The sequence below is a fragment of the Bombina bombina genome, chromosome 3 (assembly GCF_027579735.1).
Source record: "Bombina bombina isolate aBomBom1 chromosome 3, aBomBom1.pri, whole genome shotgun sequence".
Taxonomy (NCBI): Eukaryota; Metazoa; Chordata; class Amphibia; order Anura; family Bombinatoridae; genus Bombina; species Bombina bombina.
In genome coordinates, this window is record NC_069501.1 from 681909590 (window position 1) to 681925956 (window position 16367).

Here is a 16367-nt window from a genome sequence, read left to right on the forward strand (position 1 = left end):
CACGTCTAGATGCCTAAATGCATTGAGTTGCTGCCATGTGACTGGCTGATTAGCAATTTGTGTTACCAACCATTAAACAGGTGTACCTAATAAAGTGGCCGGTGAGTGTGTGTGTTTGTGTGTGTGTGTGTATATATATATATATATATATATATATATATATAACACACAGAGAAAACCCAGCACTCACTTACAAGCTCTCAGCTAAGATTTAAAAGCAAAAATGGAAAGGTTAGTCACCGCATCTGGCCAAATGGGACAAGCTCAGGTACCACGTCAAGGTCCTTTCCAATACCTGAGACCCTAAAACAGCCACACAATGCAAGCTTTCAAATCCAAACAAACTGAAAACAAGGGAAGGGTGCACAGGAATATGTAACCACCCTAGACATATACAAAACACGGAAGGGAACTGCACTCTCATACCGGACCGGGTACACATCCCATGACCCTGCCAGTGGCACCCAGGGCTGAGCATGTTGCAGGGTCATGGGATGTGTACCTGGTCCGGTATGAGAGTGCAGTTCCCTTCCGTGTTTTGTATATGTCTAGGGTGGTTACATATTCCTGTGCACCCTTCCCTTGTTTTCAGTTTGTTTGGATTTGAAAGCTTGCATTGTGTGGCTGTTTTAGGGTCTCAGGTATTGGAAAGGACCTTGACGAGGTACCTGAGCTTGTCCCATTTGGCCAGATGCGGTGACTAACCTTTCCATTTTTGCTTTTAAATCTTAGCTGAGAGCTTGTAAGTGAGTGCTGGGTTTTCTCTGTGTGTTGTATTAATTTGTTTTGTAATTTTCCCTATGGTTCTTGAACCCAGACCTGTCTGGGGTTGACTGCTTGTGGCTTTGGGGACAGCACAGCTTCCTGTGAGTGCCAGTGGCACCCAGGGCTGAGCATGTTGCAGGGTCATGGGATGTGTACCCGGTCCGGTATGAGAGTGCAGTTCCCTTCCGTGTTTTATATATATTTACATATATATTTACTTGGAAACACACAGATCCCATAGACCGCAATGTAAAAGCACTTTTCAGTGCCGTTCTTTTTCTAACACCCCACTGATATAGGATATGAAGTGTGATATATTCCTTTAATTACAACACAACTTCCAATTTTTTTAAGTTAGATTGTAAATAGAGCTATGATTACCTTCAGAAATGGAAAAAAAACATACCTTTCCAATGTGTAATGATATAATAAATATAATAGAAAGTATTTCTTTGGAAAGAGATCAGGTCACATACGATAATATATATATATATATATATACATACATATATATATATATATGTATATATATATATGTATATATATATATATATATATATATATATATATATATATATATTTGAAATATCTGGTATAGATGCAGTGATGCACAATAGAAGAGAGAGCATGAGTGAATCAATTTTGAATTAGATTTTCCCTTCTCTTCTTCTGGATAAACACAATTCTGCATGGAATTTGTGCTAAATGGACCCTGGTAAGAGCTTACATTTGAAGAGGTCATTTTGAGTCACATTTTCAGAAATACAAGGTTGATAACAATTTTAAAATAGTGCATTGTTAGATTTAAAAATAAAGCACTTAGTATTAAACAGGGAAAACATGGCTGCAAAACATAACAAATAATATCATCAGAATTTACTTCATACAGTACTGAAATATGATATAAATAACTCACATGAACCTAAATCCAATGCCAAATTTGTACTAGAATATTACAACATAGGGCCAGATTAAAAGTGGAGAAATATTAAATGCTCCCTCTCAAAAGATAACTGCGCTAAAAGTAAGCTTTTTGCATGTGCTGGGTAGCCTCATATTACAAGTAAACTGTTTTTGCTTACGCTAACCTGATGCCTGTAAAAAAGCTGGTTAGATTATCGTGCTCGATAGCGTATTTCCTCATAGAAGTTAATAAAGCAAAACAAAGATGGAAAAATACCCTACTTGCGCTCAAATACAATTGCGTATTCTCAAGTGCACCAACCTGACATGAAAATATGAATATTTCACATTTCAATGCTCTTGACATAGAAAATGTGAGATCGTGAAAAGTGGAGGAATCCTGTCACGCAGGAAACAACGGTGCTAGTGATCAACACGCTGCAGTATCCTTACCTCATTTGATTGAGGTATCATCTTGTGAGTACAATACAAGAAGGGGTGCCACGGGAACTATTCTATATCGTCACCACTTGCATATATGTCATATTGACTTTTTAAAAAACTTTCATAATTGGATATCTTCTCACCTTTTCTAAATCTCTGGAATACAGTCTACAGAGGACTAAGTAATAGTGACTATTTTTAGGTGGTCATCTAGCGCTAAATATTCTCCAGTATTCTTTGTTTGCATTCATTTATTTTAGGGATAACTAGGGAAAGGTTATCCCGCACCTCTTGGGAATTATTTATAGCAGCTGGTATACCACTACACCCTTATGGGGACCTGTAAATATCTATTTTAACTCATTTGGGTTTTAAACCACCCATATATTGTGGACAGGTGCTTAGGTGTGCATAAACTCACTTGAAATCCTTTATGGTGTATATCCATTTAACCTCCTTTAGATACCATTGAGGTTTTTGCACTCCCTTTAATAACGCTTACACCTATACTAGTTGCAGGTGTATTCTACTTTGTTTATATATATATATATATATATATATACATAGATGATCATATACAGGTATAGATATTGTCAGATAAAGTGTGGGTGGCACTGTAAGCTATATATATATATATATATATATATATATATATATATATATATATATATCATATAGATTAATATTTCATTTATATACAAAATGATAGCCTGCTGTTAGGATACATACTAGTCAAGTTATCTAAAAAGAACAAAAGAAAGTAAATTTGATCAAAATGTAAGCTGTGACTTCTAAGAGTCTTTATTTTATTGTCTAATCAGAGTGGAATCGCCAAATGAAATTACCTTCATAAATTTCCTACCTAAACAATTTATCTAAGAAAACACTAAACCCTGTGGTGACAAGAGACAAAGGGGCCTATCTATCAAGCTCCGAACGGAGCTTGACGACCCGTGTTTCTGGCGAGTCTTCAGACTCGCCAGAAACAGCAGTTACGGAGCAGCGGTCACAAACACCGCTGCTCCATAACCCTGTCCGCCTGCTCTGAGCAGGCAGACAGGAATCGCCACAATTCAACCCGATCGAGTATGATTCATACTCGATCGGGTTGATTGACACCCCCTGCTGGCAGCCCATTGGCCGCGAGTCTGCAGGGGGCAGCATTGAACCAGCATCTCTTGTGAGCTGCTGGTGCAATGCTGTATACAGAGAGTGTATTGCTCTCCGCATTCAGCGATGTCTTGCGGACCTGATCCGCACTGTCGGATCAGGTCTGCAAGACATTTTATAAATAGGCCCCATTATGTCTACAAATAATTAAAGATTAAAGATACACACATTTCACACTTGTGTATCTTTAAAAAAGAAGAAATTCTTTGAATTTCTTCAATACACAAGTCTGTCTGGGAAAAAGACAGTTAACTCATATAAGCATATGAAATTGTGATCTTACATGTAAATAACTGGGTATGAAAAACTAATTTTATATGAAATAACTTGTGTCTGTAATTTTCATATATTTAATATACATCAGTACTGTATAAATGTATAACTTGTACTCTGACTAATATCAGATATGTTTTCATGCACTCAAATATTATTGACAAATGTGCACAGATTACTAAATAGTTATATCAAATAGTCAATAAGACTTAAATATATATAATAATTTATTACATGATTATGTGTATGATATAAAAATTACTTTAACCCCTTAGTGACCAGACCATTTTTCACTTTTCTTACCATTAAAGGGATATTCCAGCCAAAATTGGAAACCCTATGGGTGCATTTCAATATTGAACAGAAGCATTTTTGTAATATACATGCATTAGCAAAAATGCTTCTAATAACATCTATAGCTGTTTCAAAAGTGTATTCAAGTATGCACCGTGCACCAGCATTTTACACACAACACTTGCTCAGAGAGCCTAAGGTGCTTGGTAATGACTCAGTTTGTTAATTGCTGGCATTATACAAGCCCCAGTGATGATCTGAGCAGCTGCATTATTTAAAATGTGGGTGCAGTGACAATATCTAGATATGCTTCACATGCACGTGCAGAGAAAAATGTTAACACTAAAACAGTGATAACTTTTACTAGAAGCATTTTTGCTAATATGTATATACTGCAAATATGTTTCTAGTCAAAGATGTAATTAACCTATGTGCTTTAAGATAATGGGGCCTATCTATCAAGCTCCGAATGGCGGACAGACATCGACAGAATTCAACCCGATCGAGTTGATTGACACCCCCTGCTGGCGGCCGATTGGCCGCGAGTCTGCAGGGGGCGGCGTTGCACCAGCAGCTCACAAGAGCTGCTGGTGCAATGCTGAATACGGAGAGCGTATTGCTCTCCGCATTCAGCGATGTCTGTCGTACCTGATCCGCACTGTCGGATCAGGTCCGACAGACATATGATAACTAGGCCTCTTTGACTGGAATGTCCCTTTAAGGACCAGGGCGGATTTTACATTTATGCTGTAAAAATTTTTTTACTCATTTACTGTACCCACACATATTATATACCGTTTTTCTAACCATTAAATCGACTTTCTAAAGATATCATTATTTTCATCATATCATATAATTTACTATAGAAAATATATAAAATATGATGAAAACATTGAAAAAAACACTTTTTCTAACTTTGACCCCAAAATCTGTTACACATTTACAACCACCAAAAAACAGCCATGCTAAATAGTTTCTTAAGTATGGGGGGAATGGGATAGCACTGCAAAAGCTCAGAGTCAATATACTTGAATTAATAGTTTGATAACCTGGCCCCTGGCGGCTGAAATGCGTAGAGAATGCTTACCCTGAACCCCTGCACTTTCAGCTGGTGCAATCTATACTCTATATAATATATCGGTTAGGACAGGTACATTGAGCTATATCCCACAATAGGAATAGTCTCTGCATGTATAATTCCTGTCCCATGATCCGGTATTTTCAAACCTATTAACCAGTCTGAAATCCATTGCAAAATAAGTGGAAAATCACCTGATACCGGAATACTCTATCGGTGTATCACGGACCGCATTTGACACCTTAACCCGGAACCTCATCTAAAGAGTAGTATTGACTACTGAACTCCTCTGAGGAAATACAACGGCTCAGTCTGTTTGTTAACCTACTAACAGCATTCCCAGGAGCGGACACTGCAATAAGGTTATTTTCTATAAACACTTGCTATTGTGGTATCTATTACCGATAACACATCATCAGGATACACCAGGGTATCCGCTTCAACATATGGGACTGACATTGTAATGAATATGAATAGAATACCCTTTGTATGACTTGTGATAATCTATTTTTTGAGATAATAATCCAATACATTTTATCCAACACACTTAATAAGTATCAAGTCACTTTGTGTATATAAAGCGATAAAGATACAATATACACTTATAATCTGATCCAAGATTTATAACTGTTTAGATGCCGGCATCACTCATAGGATTAATTGTTGTTATTTGGTTTTAAATGTGGACAATTTCAAACCTATTTTTTTACATTAAATGTTTTTATATTAAATGTTCTCATTTGTATAATATTAAACAAGTTTTAATACAAAATTAGTTCTGTGGGAGAAACTTATTCTCTGGGTATTAACCAATATTATTTCTGAGCAAATAAGTTTTGATTCAAAGTACTTTATGCCACTGGATTGACATTTCCCCAAAGTTTCATCTTTACTTGATATTTGGCAACATTTTAACCTAACATTAGGACCACCTTCTAGGATTGTATCTCATGCCCATATTAAGGTTAAATTGCACTTGCGAAGTAGACTATTTTGGTTATATCAAAAATTCTAGATACCTTAAGTTCAGGTTTATCACCTCTCTAACGGCTAGATTTAGAGTTTTGCGGCCAAAGGGGTGCGTTAGCTACGCGTGTTTTTTTTTCCCCCGCACCTTTTAAATAACACTGGTATTTAGAGTTCTCTGAAGGGCTGCGTTAGGCTCCCAAAAGCGAGCGTAGAGCATAATTTACCGCAACTTCAACTCTAAATACCAGCGTTGCTTACAGTAGCGGCCAGCTTGAAAAACGTGCTTGTGCACGATTCCCCCATAGGAAACAATGGGGTAGTTTGAGCTGCAAAAAAACCTAACACCTGCAAAAAAGCAGCGTTCAGCTCCTAACGCAGCCCCATTGTTTCCTATAGGGAAACACTTCCTAAGTCTGCACCTAACACCCTAACATGAACCCCGAGTCTAAACACCCCTAACCTTACACTTATTAACCCCTAATCTGCCGCCCCAGCTATCGCTGACCCCTGCATATTATTATTAACCCCTATTCTGCCGCTCCGTACACCGCCGCCACCTACATTATACCTATGTACCTCTAATCTGCTGCCCCTAACACTGCCGACCCCTATATTATATTTATTAACCCCTAATCTGCCCCCCAACGTCGCCGCTACCTTACCTACACTTATTAACCCCTAATCTGCCAACCGGACCTCGCCACTACTATAATAAATGTATTAACCCCTAAACCGCCTCACTCCCGCCTCGCAAACCCTATAATAAATAGTATTAACCCCTAATCTGCCCTCCCTAATATCGCCGACACCTAACTTCAAGTATTAACCCCTAATCTGCCGACCGGACCTCGCCGCTACTCTAATAAATGTATTAACCCCTAAAGCTAAGTCTAACCCTAACACCCCCCTAATTTAAATATAATTTTAATCTAACGAAATAAATTATTTCTTATTAAATAAATTAATCCTATTTAAAGCTACATACTTACCTGTAAAATAAACCCTAATATAGCTACAATATAAATAATAATTATATTGTAGCTATTTTAGGATTTATATTTATTTTACAGGCAACTTTGTATTTATTTTAACTAGGTACAATAGCTATTAAATAGTTATTAACTATTTAATAGCTACCTAGTTAAAATAATTACAAAATTACCTGTAAAATAAATCCTAACCTAAGTTACAATTAAACCTAACACTACACTATCAATAAATAAATTAACTAAACTACCTAAAATTACCTACAATTTAATCAACTAAACTAAATTACAAAAAATAAATTTTAAACTAATTACACCTACTCTAAGCCCCCTAAAAAAATAACAAAGCCCCCCAAAATAAGAAAATGCCCTACCCTATTCTAAAATAAAAAGTTAACAGCTCTATTACCTTACCAGCCCGAAAAAGACTTTTTGCGGGCCATGCCCCAAAGAAATCAGCTCTTTTGCCTTTAAAAAAAAATCATACAATACCCCCCCCAACATTACAACCCACCACCCACATACCCCTAATCTTCTGCAAAATAAATATAAATCCTAAAATAGCTACAATATAATTATTCGTTATATTGTAGCTATATAAGGATTTATTTTACAGGTAAGTATGTAGCTTTAAATAGGAATAATTTATTTAATAAGATTGAATTTATTTCATTAGATAAAAATTATATTTAACTTAGGGGGTGTTAGTGTTAGGGTTAGACGTAGCTTTAGGGGTTAATACATTTATTAGAGTAGCGGCAAGGTCCGGTCGGCAGATTAGGGGTTAATACTTGAAGTTAGGTGTCAAAGATGTTAGGAAGGGCAGATTAGGGGTTAATACTATTTATTATAGGGTTTTTGAGGCGGGAGTGCGGCGGTTTAGGGGTTAATATATTTATTATAGTGGCGGATTAGGGGTTAATAAGTGTAGGTAAGGTAGCAGCGACATTGGGGGGTCAGATTAGGGGTTAATAAATATTATGTAGGTGTCGGCGATGTTAGGGGCAGCAGATTAGGGGTACATAGGGATAATGTATGTGGCGGCGGTGTGCGGTCGGCAGATTAGGGGTTAAAAAAATTATTAGAGTGGCGGCGATGTGGGGGGGCCTCGGTTTAGGGGGTACATAGGAAGTTTATGGGTGTTAGTATACTTTAGAGCACAGTAGTTAAGAGCTTTATAAACCACCGTTAGCCCATAAAGCTCTTAAACCCTGACTTTTTTCTGCGGCTGGAGTTTTGTCATTAGCGTTCTAACGCTCGCTTCAGCCAAGACTCTAAATACCGGCATAGGAAGATCCCATTGAAAAGATAGGATACGCAATTGGCGTAAGGGGATCTACGGTATGGAAAAGTCGCGGCTTGAAAGTGAGCGTTAGACCCTTTCCTTACTGACTCTAAATACCAGCGGGCGGTAAAAAGCAGCGTTAGGACCCCTTAACGCTGGTTTTGGCGGCTAATGCAGAACTCTAAATCTAGGCGTAAGAATTTTACACAAACACTTTTCCTAATTAGGACGAATACTAGTGCTCATCTACACGACAAAAGCCATATACAATTACCCATTTAAACTTATCAGGTTATCATATTAACTATTAATTCAAGTATATTGACTCTGAGCTTTTGCAGCGCTATCCCATTCCCCCCATACTCCAGTACTTATCTGAGATGATCTTTTGAGGTTATATCATCTCCTTTGGGATCAGCTAAATAGTCTGAGTGTAGTATCTATGAATTAACCTATTCTTGTATTTTACTCTAAATAGTTTCTTAATTTTGTCCTGAGTTTAGAAATAACCAATGTTAACATGTTCTTTGCTTTTTTTGCAAGTTATAGGGCAATAAGTACAAGTAGCACTTTGCTATTTCCAAACCAAAATTCAAAATTAGCAATAGTTACATTGTAACACTGATATTTGTCAATTGTCCCTGAATAACCCTTTACATGTATATATTTTTTTTCAGTAGACAGCCCAAAGTATTGTAGCAAGAGAAAAAGAGAAAAATGATGGCACTACTTGTGATGGTCCTAAATCACTAGACCTCTCCCTTAGAAAATGATAGGGAAGAGAAAATTGCTATCTATTTTAGGATGGAGGTGCTGTACATTAATAGGAAAGCAACTGGAGAACATTAATTGCCGAAGCAATTGCAAAGAATGTACTAGAATAGCACTCTGCATCACTCTGTGAATATGCCACTTACATCTGCCATAGGAAGGCCCATCAGAAATGGAAGTTAAAATATAACTTTTATTAATACAGATTAAAAACAAGGTTGTTGTAAATTAAAAACACAGTGGTGAAGGTATGAATGACTGCTTTCCCAGGGTATGAATATCCACTGAGACAGAAATAGATATCCCAAACGGGAAAATAACACACTGGTGTGTTTACTACACTGTGTGCAGAATTATTAGGCAAATGAGTATTTTGACCACATCATCCTCTTTATGCATGTTGTCTTACTCCAAGCTGTATAGGCTCAAAAGCCTACTACCAATTAAGCATATTAGGTGATGTGCATCTCTGTAATGAGAAGGGGTGTGGTCTAATGACATCAACACCCTATATCAGGTGTGCATAATTATTAGGCAACTTCCTTTCCTTTGGCAAAATGGGTCAAAAGAAGGACTTGACAGGCTCAGAAAAGTCAAAAATAGTGAGATATATTGCAGAGGGATGCAGCACTCTTAAAATTGCAAAGCTTCTGAAGCGTGATCATCGAACAATCAAGCGTTTCATTCAAAATAGTCAACAGGGTCGCAAGAAGCGTGTGGAAAAACCAAGGCGCAAAATAACTGCCCATGAACTGAGAAAAATCAAGCGTGCAGCTGCCAAGATGCCACTTGCCACCAGTTTGGCCATATTTCAGAGCTGCAACATCACTGGAGTGCCCAAAAGCACAAGGTGTGCAATACTCAGAGACATGGCCAAGGTAAGAAAGGCTGAAAGACGACCACCACTGAACAAGACACACAAGATGAAACGTCAAGACTGGGCCAAGAAATATCTCAAGACTGATTTTTCTAAGGTTTTATGGACTGATGAAATGAGAGTGAGTCTTGATGGGCCAGATGGATGGGCCCGTGGCTGGATTGGTAAAGGGCAGAGAGCTCCAGTCCGACTCAGACGCCAGCAAGGTGGAGGTGGAGTACTGGTTTGGGCTGGTATCATCAAAGATGAGCTTGTGGGGCCTTTTCGGGTTGAGGATGGAGTCAAGCTCAACTCCCAGTCCTACTGCCAGTTTCTGGAAGACACCTTCTTCAAGCAGTGGTACAGGAAGAAGTCTGCATCCTTCAAGAAAAACATGATTTTCATGCAGGACAATGCTCCATCACACGCGTCCAAGTACTCCACAGCGTGGCTGGCAAGAAAGGGTATAAAAGAAGAAAATCTAATGACATAGCCTCCTTGTTCACCTGATATGAACCCCATTGAGAACCTGTGGTCCATCATCAAATGTGAGATTTACAAGGAGGGAAAACAGTACACCTCTCTGAACAGTGTCTGGGAGGCTGTGGTTGCTGCTGCACGCAATGTTGATGGTGAACAGATCAAAACACTGACAGAATCCATGGATGGCAGGCTTTTGAGTGTCCTTGCAAAGAAAGGTGGCTATATTGGTCACTGATTTGTTTTTGTTTTGTTTTTGAATGTCAGAAATGTATATTTGTGAATGTTGAGATGTTATATTGGTTTCACTAGTAAAAATAAATAATTGAAATGGGTATATATTTGTTTTTTGTTAAGTTGCCTAATAATTATGCACAGTAATAGTCACCTGCACACACAGATATCCCCCTAAAATAGCTATAACTAAAAACAAACTAAAAACTACTTCCAAAACTATTCAGCTTTGATATTAATGAGTTTTTTGGGTTCCTTGAGAACATGGTTGTTGTTCAATAATAAAATTAATCCTCAAAAATACAACTTGCCTAATAATTCTGCACTCCCTGTAGAGGAGTCAAAAAATAAAATAATAATAAAAAAAATAATAGGATACCTGATAATGGCGTATTGGATGCAAATGATTAATCTAGCCTAACAGGTCCCTGAAATTCAACCAGGTTTGAGGTATCGTTTGTCCTTGTGCTGGATTATTAACTAATACCAGATATACTGCTGTGGTATATTAGCATATGTATATCGATAACACAAGTTCCCTCAGAACGCCTCCAGTAAAGAGTGGATGAGTACTATGATATCCTGTAAGGGTGGGTTAGGTATAAGTTTGTTTATGTAACAGACAGGTCTGTCAATCTTATTAGTTACGCCTCTTATTGGGATATCATTATACATGTGTATATAGGTCCAAGTAATTCACTGTTGTATCTGTTCAAATAATGTGTGTTAGTGTAAATAAAGCTCTGTACACACTAACAGTGTTCTTTTGGTTAGATTGGAGCGGTGATATAAATATCTGATCTTAATATTTATAAGTAGTAGCGCTTCCTGCTGCCTGGAATAGTTAAGCCTTGTGTACTATGATTGGTACCCCTATTAAGTTAGGTCATATCAGTGAGAAAATACAAAATAACCCACAGTGGAATCAAGTAATATTCTTGCTGCTGTGGAGGGGATAATTAATCCTCACTATCACTACATAAACTTAGAAATCATAGTAATACAACAGCATACAACTAAAGTGAAATTCAATAAATCGAAATCCACTTTATCGGGGGAACAAGGTGGGGCTCAACTGTTAGTGGATGTTATATAAGTTAGCTCTATACTACTAAGTACTTTAATTTGCAATACTCTTCAGAATGCCAAATTAGTATATTGAACACCACGGTGTCTGTAAGAACAATTGAACCAACTTAACAGAACGGTCTATAAACCTAAGGTAGCGAGTCGGCAGTACGTACACTGCATTATGTGATTTACTGTCAGTCAAAAAAACTGAAAATCCATTAGAAGGGCACTACTGCTATATGTGGTATTACTAATAGGGACCAAAGCGGTCTCTAGCTAAGCTCATAAGTGGGTGAAAGGGTAAACGTTTGAGCAGAGTTACAACTGCTTGTCCTGTCCCTTTAAGGGCAACACAATTATGGTAATGAGGCTGTCACAACAGCAGCGAGTACATTAATAATTGTTCCAGTCCGGATTAGATACTGTAAGTAGTCTAGAGGTAATTATATTAGCGGAACACTGATTAGGGCTTGTATCATGTACTGAAAGGTAACTGGAATATATGCATCAAAACCGCAGTGTTATCTCCGCAAAAAAGTTGCCACTTACTTATCGTGTACCCTGATATCGGTATATATATATTTTTTTTATTTATTTTTTATGTATTATCTCCGGTCTTCGGTATGTACTGTTAACTTGTATTCACTTGCTTATAAGGACAATACCTGGTCGTTTTAATGCCACAGGTTTTTGTGGTTCACTTTAGTAGAGTAAACTACTGCTCGTATGTAATAGGTATAGCGCTAGTGACCATTCGACCACTTCATACACACCTTAATTTAAATTTCTATATTTCTAATATCAGTCATCCACATTCCACACAACTGCCAAAAGTTTAAAAAAACAAGACACAAAGTCTGAGACGCGCTGAGACTTTGTGTCTCGTTTTTTAAAGACCGAAGACTGGAGATAATACATAAAAAATAAATAAAAAAATATATATATACCGATATCATGGTAGTGATGTCGCCAACCTAAAATTTTGCGGACGCGAACTTCTGCAACTGTTCGCGAACGGGCGAACCGGGCGAACCGCCATAGACTTCAATAGGCAGGCAAATTTTAAAACCCACAGGGACTCTTTCTGGCCACAATAGTGATGGAAAAGTTGTTTCAAGGATACTAACACCTGTACTGTGGCATGCCAGAGGGGGATCCATGGCAAAACTCCCATGGAAAATTACATAGTTGATGCAGAGTCTGGTTTTAATCCATAAAGGGCATAAATCACCTAACATTCCTAAATTGTTTGGAATAACGTGCTTTAAAACATCAGGTATGTACACTACTGTTACACCAGATATGAGTTGCAATGGGGTAACACTGTGCCCTGGCAGGCAGGCACATAAATACACACATGTGAAGGAAACTGACTGTTATTATTTAACACAGTCAAAAATTGTTGTTTTTTTTTAATCTACACTACTGTTACACCAGATATGAGTTGCACTGGGGTGACACTGTGCCCTGGCAGGCAGGCACTGAAACGCACACGTGTGAAGGAAACTAACTGCTATTATTTAACACAGTCAAAAAAGTGTTGTTTTTTTTTAAATCTACACTACTGTTACACCAGATATGAGTTGCACTAGGGTGACACTGTGCCCTAGCAGGCAGGCACTTAAACCCACACGTGTGAAGGAAACTGACTGCTATTATTTAACACAGTCAAAAAAGTGTTGTTTTTTTTTTTTAAATCTACACTACTGTTACACCAGATATGAGTTGCACTGGGGTGACACTGTGCCCTGGCAGGCAGGCACTTAAACGCACACGTGTGAAGGAAACTGACTGCTATTATTTAACACAGTCAAAAAAGTGTTGTTGTTTTTTTAAATCTACACTACTGTTACACCAGATATGAGTTGCACTGGGGTGACACTGTGCCCTGGCAGGCAGGCACTTAAACGCACATGTGTGAAGGAAACTGACTGCTATTATTTAACACAGTCAAAAAAGCGTTGTTTTTTTTAAATCTACACTACTGTTACACCATATATGAGTGGTGGCACTGGGCAAGTGGGCACAGTATACGCTGTGAGCCTGACACACACTCTGGCAGGCAGGCAACTGCAATTAGATTACACAAGAAAAAAAAAAAAAAAAGCAGCCCTAAAAAGGGCTTTTTGGGGTGCTGTCCTTACAGCAGAGATCAGATGAGTCCTTCAGGACTGTAGTGGACACTGAATACACTAGCCTAGCTATAGATTTCCCTACTAAATCAGCAGCAGCTACACTGTCCCTCCTCTCACTAACAATGCAGCTTCCGAATGAATCTAAAATGGATGCTGTCAAGGAGGTAGGAGGGTCTGGGAGGGAGGGTCTGCTGCTGATTGGCTGGAATGTGTCTGCTGACTGTTAGGTACAGGGTCAAAGTATTACTCAATGATGACGAATAGGGGGCGGATCGAACATCGCATATGTTTGCCCGCCGCGGCGAACGCGAACATGCTAAGTTCACCGGGAACTATTCGCCGGCGAACAATTCGCGACATCACTATATCAGGGTACCCGATAAGTAAGTGGCAACTTTTTTGCAGAAATAACACTGCAGTTTTGATGCATATATTCCAGTTACCTTTCAGTACACGATACAAGCCATAATCAGTGTTCCACTAATATAATTACCTCTAGACTACTTACAGTATCTAATCCGGACCGGAACAATTATTAATGTACTCGCTGCTGTTGTGACAGCCTCATTACCATAATTGTGTTGCCCTTAAAGGGACAGGACAAGCAGTTGTAACTCTGCTCAAAAGTTTATCCTTTCACCCACTTATGAGCTTAGCTAGAGACCGCTTTGGTCCCTATTAGTAATACCACATATAGCAGTAGTGCCCTTCTAGTGGATTTTCAGTTTTTTTGACTGACAGTTAATCACATAATACAGTGTACGTACTGCCGACTCGCTACCTTAGATTTATAGACCGTTCTATTAAGTTGGTTCAATTGTTCTTACAGACACCGTGGTGTTCAATATACTAATTTGGCATTCTGAAGAGTATTGCAAATTAATGTACTTAGTAGTATAGAGCTAACTTATATAACATCCACCAACAGTTGAGTCTCATCTTGCTCCCCCAATAAAGTGGATTTCAATTTATTGAATATCACTTTAGTTGTATGCTGTTGTATTACTATGATCTCTACGTTTATGTAGTGATAGTGAGGATTAATTATCCCCTCCACAGCAGCAAGAATATTACTTGATTCCACTGTGGGGTATTTTGTATTTGCTCACTGATATGACCTAACTTAATAGGGGTACCAATCATAGTACACAAGACTTAACTATTCCAGGCAGCGGGAAGAGCTACTACTTATAAATATTAAGATCAGATATTTATATCACCGCTCCAATCTAACCAAAAGAACACTGTTAGTGTGTACAGAGCTGTATTTACACTAACACACATTATTTGAACAGATACAACAGTGAATTACTTAGTAATATTCCTGGACCTATATACACATGTATAATGATATCCCAATAAGAGGCGTAACTAATAAGATTGACAGACCTGTCTGTTACATAAACAAACTTATACCTAATCCACCCTTAAAGGATATCATAGTACTCATCCACTCTTTACTGGAGGCGTTCTGAGGGAACTTGTGTTATCCATATACATATGCTAATATACCACAGCAGTATATCTGGTATTAGTTAATAATCCAGCACAAGGACAAAAGATACCTCAAACCTGGTTGAATTTCAGGATTCTGTTAGGCTAGATTAATCATTTGCATCCAATACGCCATTATCAGGTATCCTATTATTATTTTATTATTCGACTCCTCTAGTAAACACACCAGTGTGTTATTTTCCCGTTTGGGATATCTATTTCTGTCTCAGTGGATATTCATACCCTGGGAAAGCAGTCATTCATATCTTTACCACTGTGTTTTTAATTTACAACAACCTTGTTTTTAATCTGCATTAATAAATGTTACATTTTAACTTCCATTTCTGATGGGCCTTCCTATGGCAGATGTAAGTGGCATATTCACAGAGTGATGCAGAGTGCTATTCTAGTACATTCTTTGCAATTGCTTCGGCAATTAATGTTCTCCAGTTGCTTTCCTATTAATGTATAGCACCTCCGTCCTAACATAGATAGCGATTTTCTCTTCCTATCATTTTCTAAGGGAGAGGTCTAGTTATTTAGGACCATCACAAGTAGTGCCATTGTTTTTCTCTTTTTCTCTTGCTACAAGTATACTATACTGTTGATACAACAGTTTCACAACGATAGAGCACACAATAGATCAATGTGATAAGTATTTAACTTTTATCTTTCCAATAAGATATTGTATTATAGCCACCAACCTGCGTAACTATAGACATAATACAACAACCATAGGAATCTAGACCAGTATGGCTGACTCTTTTAGTAAAGATAGGTCAGACAGACATAAAAAAAGAACAATAGACCTGGACAATATGTTCAAGAATAATTCCTCTGAGGATTATATTCCTGTCATGTCATTAGAAACTACTCTAAAGGAGGTACATAAAAATATGTATAAACAAGAAAAGGTATGGTGGGACCAACAATTTTTTGACAAATATATCGAACAAAAATTAATCCCTAGAGGATTAAGAATTCAACTCTTTCCTGCATTTGAGTTTGATAACCAAATACTAACTGAAGAATGGGAAACAGCTTTGTCAGAGTCTTCACTCAAACTTATGAACATTCTAATTCGACACGACAAAGAAAAATATGGCAAACTCGAAACAACTATTGAGGAAGAGTATACACAACTCAAAAAATTTGAAAC